This window comes from Rhincodon typus, chromosome 9 (genome assembly GCF_021869965.1).
Source record: "Rhincodon typus isolate 14 chromosome 9, sRhiTyp1.1, whole genome shotgun sequence".
Lineage (NCBI taxonomy): Eukaryota > Metazoa > Chordata > Chondrichthyes > Orectolobiformes > Rhincodontidae > Rhincodon > Rhincodon typus.
Window position 1 is genome coordinate 24,419,665 of NC_063340.1, and position 7,424 is coordinate 24,427,088.

General features: G+C 45.2%; 1 protein-coding gene across 1 annotated transcript in view; it reads right to left on the reverse strand.

Annotated features, from left to right (window-relative positions):
* LOC109934260 (cation-independent mannose-6-phosphate receptor-like) overlaps positions 1-7,424 on the reverse strand; it is a 125,690-nt gene that overhangs the window by 49,617 nt on the left and 68,649 nt on the right. The gene's annotated exons all lie outside the window — the stretch shown is intronic.

Consider the following 7,424-nt stretch of genomic DNA (forward strand, 5'->3'; position numbering starts at 1 on the left):
GTCAGCCTACCTGCTCCTCTGATGCTGCTTGGCCTGCTGTGTTCATCCAGCTCTACACCTTGTTATCTCAGATTCTCCAGCATCTGCAGTTCCTACCAGATAAGGCATACATTTGGACAAAACATTCAGGATTGGTCACGTGCAAATATAATTCCAAGTAAGAAATATACTTGGCACAGAGACTTGTGTATAAAAAGCCCGAAGAAATCTTTGTTCAGCAACACTTCAAAGACCAACATTGTAAAGGAGGTATCCTACATCAGGTGGTGTGAAGATGTCAAGCAGTTTCAGCTTGGCCAGCTGCGAACTCTCCCGGGTAATAACGTTTGGGTTTAGTTACAGAAATCAGGGTAGTGAAAGACAACTACTAGAGATATCTCTAGTAGTTAAGTGTTATTCGTTTAAGTACTTAATAAATGAATTATGGTTTTATAGAGCTCGAAGTGTCTCTGCTGTATCTTTGTCTAGTGGGGTCTCTCAGAGATGGGCAACAGAAGGGCTACACAATAAAAGTAAACAATAGTTTTATTCTCAAGTACTGCAACATCTTTCATACATTGAGAGCAAATTAAGACTACAATTCAACTGCTTTACATTTCAGATTTATACTATGAACTCGTTGTTTTTAAATTAAAAGAAAATTTTGACCAGTCTTCTGTGAAAGACAGCTTCACGGGATTACTCAATTACTGCAGTCAATTGATGGATTTCACACAGATCTTATCACATGAATTCTCAGTTTCACAGCACTACTTTAGTCAAAACAGCAGCTTTTTATACCCTAGGTACACCAGAACCCATCCAAGTCACTGCATCACCAATGATGATGGACGTGGAGGAGTAAAGAGCTTTTCCCTGCATCAAACACCGAACATCTTTGAAACTGGTTTTGTTCAAAACAGGAGTTTATTAATAAACTACTCACGGGATGAAAGGCTTTGTAGGAATGATTTACATCACTTGGTCTGCTTCTGAATTAAGGATTCCACAACTTTATTGCCCAAATTGGATCCCTGAATGCTTAAAAGAAGCTTAAAAAAAACTGTTTGCCAAATATAGGGCCTGCATAAGCCAAGAGCAAGAGACTTTAAGGAACCAGCAAAACAAACACTAATCATCTCTATCTGAGAAATAACACCCCCTTTAATGTATTGCACCTGCATTTAAAAAGTCTTGACCCAGTTAAAGGTAGCATCTTTCACTTGGATCTTAAATGATTTGACACTGAATGAGATCAATTTTCATGAGCTATGGTTGAAATTAAAAGGCAAAAGCCTCAAAAGTTAATAATTGTAGGATTACAGAGAGTCATGCGGTATTTGGTACAGGAGCAAACAGATTCAAGGTTTAAATGTGTGACTGAATCATGACTTTGGGAGGAAGGGATTTGAGTTCACAGGGCACTGGCATCAGTATAGGGATAAAAAGGAAACTCAGCCATTAGAAGCACTGCGCTAGTGAATTAAATAACTAAGGTGATGGCAAGTGCTTTAAAATACTGGAAATGGGAGAATAAGCTAAGGATGAAGTTGCAAGTCTGAAGTGAAATGCCAAACCATGTAGAGATTAGCATTTTTTGGAAAGACAAGCAGCATGCCAGGAAGGGACAACAGCATATATCAAATCAGAGTAGACAATATGGTCCATCGAGTCTGCTCCACTTTTCAAGATGATCCTTAATGATCTTGGGCTTTAACTTCACTTTTCCTCCCAATCCCTCTACTTCTGTCTACCCAGCCTTGTATATATTCAACTATGCAACATCGCATAATCCTCTGGGCTACGTAATTCCAAAGGTTCACAACCCCTTGAGCAAAAGGAGTTTATCCATCCAATACATGTTAAATGAAATAAATGCATAAGCCAGAGTGGTTTACTAGACTAACTAGAATGGGGGAATAGTCTTACGTGAAAAAGCTGAAGAGGATATGCTTGCATCTAATTACAGTTAGAAGAGTAAGAGGCAACTTGAAGGATTTTTGAGAGGGTAGGGACACTACCTCTGCACATAATTGCATCTGATCTAAAGTTGTGTAACATCTCTGAACAGGTTGATTAGAAAAATAAGTGTTTAAAAAAAGGTTAAAAAAAATTAAGAGGCAACTTTGATTTGAATTGAAAGAGCAGATGCGGAGAGAATGTGTTCTCTTATGGGAGTACCTAGAACTCAGTGTCTCTATTTAAACATAAGGGGTTGCCTACTTAAAAAACAGTAGAGGCAAGAGGATTAAGTACTTTTGGAACCCTCTTCCTGAAATCCACAGTGAAAGCAGAATCTTTGAACATTTTTAAAGGCAGCTACGGATTGAATATTGGGAATGAGAGGGTGACAGTATCAGGGGTAGGTAGGTAGGAATACAGATTTAAGATTACAAATCAGATCAACAATCTTTGTAAGTAATAGAACAGGCTCAAAAAGGGGTGAATGGCCTACTCCTGTTCCTTGATTGTACGCAAACTGCATCACATGCTAAATTAAAAAACTAAAACTACTGACACTATATTGGAATACTCAATGAATCAAAAGGCACAAGTAGAATTAAACAGGTTTGATCTTACAGCCATTATTGAGACATTGGTTCAGAAATCAAAAGAAAACGGAAAGAGAGACAAGAGTCGAAAATTAGGAAGATAGTGCTGATCATAGAAGATAGAAGCATGCTGAAAAACCATATCTTAAGAAAAAAAATCAGAATATAGAAGGAGCACAAATGTAGTTTAAAGTTTCCCCGTTAGTAATTGGTATCTTCATAATCAGATTACACAGGAAATTAGAGAAGTTTATAGAATACAATAATTGTACAATAAATAATTGTACAATAAAAAAAAGGGTACCAAGACTTTCCAACCAACAAAGGGAAGTTTCTGAGAGAGAACTGAATAAGGCAAAAAAAAAAGGACAGCTGCTTGCGGCAATAATCCCTTCTACCAGCCAACAGATGAAGTCCTCCACTGTACAAGGTTACAAATGGGCTCACAGACCTACAGTAGACTCTCAGGCACTAATACATCACTTCCACACAACTGTCTGCAGAAAAAGAAATATTCAAGATCACAGTTGATGAGATTGGGGTTATTTTGCGGAGGTACCAAATTTGAACTCAGATTTGCTAAAGCGCCCCACAAGAAATTATACATGACACTGGAGCTCATAACTTTGCCAAAGACTGAGCATTGGTTAACAAACAGAAAAACAAAGAAACAAACATTTGAGTTGACAGGTAATAGCTAGAGGGTGCTGCAAGCACCATTGCTTGGAGCTCAGTTATTTACAATAAATTGTAATTAGAATAAGGAGAACCAAACAATCCTTTCAAACTTTTACTCAAACTTAAGATAATAAAGCTCTGAGAAGGAAGAATAGGTTAAAAGAATACAGACAGGTTGAAGCATGATAGCTGGAATATAATGGAAGGGACAGAAAAGCAAGACCAAATCAGGAAAATAGCAAATTTCCTTTCGGTTTTAAAAAAGGGTGAAAGACCAGCAAGTATTAATATTCAGGGAACGTGTGCATTCCTGCATACAAATCAAAAGGAAGCTGGCAAGCAAGCAATTAGGAAAGCAAATGCTATACCAGCCTTCATTGTAATGGGGTTGAGCATACACAGTAAGGAAGGCAACTTAGATTTCCTTCCAAGGCACACACATGCCTTAGCGGGCATGCAACAGCGATTGATTAAACTGATTCCTAGGAGGTGTCTTGTTAAGAACAAAGTAAAATGAGCCTTTTTCACTGAAGTGGAGGAAAAAAAAAATCAGAGGTGATCTCATTGAGACAGATATCATTCTTAAAGGGCTTGAGAAAGTAGGTGGAGAAAGGCTGCCTCCCCAGTTGAAGAGTTAAGAACTAGGGGATCAAAATCTCAGGATTTGGGGTTTGTCATTTTGAGTGAAGGTAAAAGGATATTTTTTAAACTGAGAATTTTTGGTATTGTCTACTCCCAGAGGACTGTGGATGCTTAGTTATTCAATATACTCAAGCATCAGATCTAGTGAAGCAGATTTAAGGGATCATACAGCTTACTCCTGTTCCTTTTAGCTTGCCCAAAATGGCGGCATCTATTGCCAAAGATTCTGCCGATTGAATCTGAGTCAATTAGAAGATGGACACTATCGCCTTTGGTGTCAAAAGCAAGGTAAAGGGGACTAGATATATCAGCGCATTACAAATCATCAATAATTTCTTGACAATTTATGCCTCAACCCTAGATTATCCACTCCCATTTTTTAACCTGTGCTTAATCTGACTGCTAACTTCACGAGGAGATTGTAGGAACTGCCAATGCTGGAGTCCGAGATAACAAGGTGTGGAGCTGGATGAACACAGCAGGCCAGGCAGCAGAAGAGCAGGAAAGCTGACGTTTCGGGTCTGGACCCTTCTTCAGAAATGGGGGAGGGGAAGGGGACCGTGAAATAAATAGAGGGGGAGGCGGTGATAGAAGATGGATAGTGGAGCAGATAGGTGGAGAGAAGATGGACAGGTCAAGGAATTTGGGATGAAGCTAGAACAGGTGTGTGTAGGTAGGGAGTTGGGATGGCGGTTGGTCAGTGAGGAGGGAGGGGCGGGTAGGTGGGAAGGAAGACGGACAGGTCAAGGAGTCGGGGGGGCGGGTCTTGGGATTAGGTCAGGGGTGGGGAGATTTTGAAGCTCGTAAAATCCACATTGAGACCATTGCATTGTAGGGTTCCAAGGTGGAATGTGAGGTGCAGTTCCTCCAATTTTCGGGTGGCATCGTTGTGACACTGGAGGCGGCCCTGGATGGACATGCCCTCCAGGGAGTGGAGGGGGAGTTGATTCACGGCTGAGAGGTGTTGTCGTTTGTCACAAACCGAGCATAGGTGTTCCACAAAGCGGTCTCCAAGCCTCTGCTTAGTCTCCCCGACGTAGAGGGGGCCACATCAGGAACAGCGGACACTATAGACCACGTTAGCGGATGTGCAGGTGAACATCTGTTTAATGGTGTAGCACCTCCTGTGGTTGCAGGGAAAGGTGTTGGGGTGGCAGGGCTAGTGGGGAGTGTGGAGCAGACGAGGGAGTCGCAGAGAGAGCGGTCCCTCCAGAAGGCAGATAAGGGCGGGGAGGGAAATATATCCTTCGTAGTGGGGTCAGATTGTAGGTGGCGGAAGTAGCAGAGAATGATGCGTTGAATCTGGAGGTTAATGGGGTGAGACGTGAGGATAAAGGAAATGCTGTCCGGTTTTATTGCGGGGAGGGGGTGAGAGGGCTGAGGTGCAGGAAACGCAAGAGATGCAGTCGAGGGCGCTTTCGATCACTGGGAGAGAAATTGCGGTCCTTGAAAGACAAGGACATCTGGGATGTCTGGGAATGGAACGCCTCATGTTGGGAGCAGATGCGGCGGAGGCAGACGAATTGGGAATAGGAGATCGCATCTTGCCGGATGGTCGGTGAGAGGAGGTGTAGTCTAGGTAGCTGTGGTCTAGGTAGCTGTGGAAGTCGGTGGCTTGAAATAGATACCAGTTCCCAGGTCGTTACCAGAGATGGAGACAGAGAGGTCCAGGAAGGAGAGAGGGGTATTGGAGATGGTCCAGGTGAACTTAAGGTTGGGGTGGAAGGTGTTCGTGACGTGGATGAACTGTTTGAGCTCATCGTGGGAGCACGAGGCAGCGCCGATACAGTCATCGATGTAACGGAGGAAGAGGTGGGGGATGGGGCCACTGTAGCTGTGGAAGAGGGATTGTTCCACCTATCCTACAAAGAGGCTGGCATAGCTTGGGCCCATGCAGGTTCCCATGGCCACCCCTTTCATCTGTAGGAAGTGGGAGGAGTTGAAGGAGAAGTTGTTAAGGGTAAGGACGAGTTCAGTTAGGCGGATAAGGGTGTCGGTGGAGGGGGACTGGTCGGGCCTGCGGGAGAGTAAGAAGCGGAGGGCTTTTAGGCCATCTGCATGGGGAATGCAAGTATACAGGGACTGGACGTCCATGGTGAAGGTGAGGTGTTGGGGTCCAGGGAATTGGAAGTTTTGGAGGTGGTAGAGGGCGTGGGTGGTGAGTTCCTGGACCGGGGGGGAGAAAATGGAGTTGAGATAAGTGGAGATAAGTTCGGTGGGGCAGGAGTAGGCAGAGACAATGGGTCGACCAGGGCAGTCGGGTTTATGGATTTTGGGAAGGAGATAGAAACGGGCGGTGCGGGGTTGGGGAACGATGAGGTTGAAGGCTGTGGGTGGGAGGTCACCTGAGGTGATGGATGGTCTGGGAGATATTGTTTTGGTGGTCAGGGGTGGGGTCATGGTCAAGGGAGCAGTAGGAGGTGGTGTCAGAGAGTTGGCGCCTGGCCTCAGCGATGTAAAAGGTCAGTGCACCATACCGCAACTGCGCCTCCCTTGTCCACGGGTTTTATAGTGAGGTTAGGATTGGAACGGACGGCTGCACGTTCTGTGGGGGAAGAGGTTGGAGTGAGTGAGAGGGGTGGAGAGGTTGAGGCAATTGATGTCGCGACAGCAGTTAGAGATAAAGAGATCGAGGGAGGTTAGGAGGCCTTGGGGTGGTGCCCACGACATCCCCATCCCATCTCCATCTCCGGTAACCACCTGGAAAGTGAAATCTATTTCAAGCCCACCGACTCCCACAGCTGCCTAGACTACACCTCCTCTCACCCACCTTCCGGCAAGGATGCAATCCCCTAATCCCAATTCCTCTGCCTCCGCCGCATCTACTCCCAAGATGAGGTGTTCCACTCCCAGACATCCCAGATGTCCTCATTTTTCAAGGACCGCAATTTTTCCCCCAGTGGTCGAAAAAGCCCTCGACCGCATCTCTTGCTTTTCCCGCACCTCAACCCTCACACCCCCTCCCCGCAATAAAAACAGTCAGAATTCCCCTTGCCCTCACATCTCACCCTATTAACCTCCAGATTCAACGCATCATTCTCTGCCACTTCCGTCACCTGCAATCTGACCCCACTACGAAGAATGTATTTCCCGCCCCACCCTTATCCGCCTTCCGGAGGGACCGCTCCCTCCGCGACTCCCTCATCTGCTCTGCACTCCCCACCACCTGTCCCTGCAACCGCAGGTGGTGTTACACCTGCCCCTACACCTCCCCACTCACCTCCATCCCAGGCCCCAAAAAAACCTTCCACATTAAACAGATGTTCACCTGAACATGCACTAAATGTGGTCTATTGTGTCCGCTGTTCCCGATGTGGCCCCCTCTACATCAGGGAGACAAAGCAGAGGCTCAGAGACCACTTTGTGGAGCGCCTACGCTCAGTTCGTGGCAAACGACAACACCTCTCAGTCGTGAACCACTTCAACTCCCCCTCCCAGGAGGGCATGTCCATCCAGGGCCTCCTCCAGTGCAACAACGATGCCACCCAAAAATTGGAGGAACAGCACCTCATATTCCGCCTTGGAACCCTACAACCCAATACCTCAATGCTACAAATGGTTACAAGCTACTAA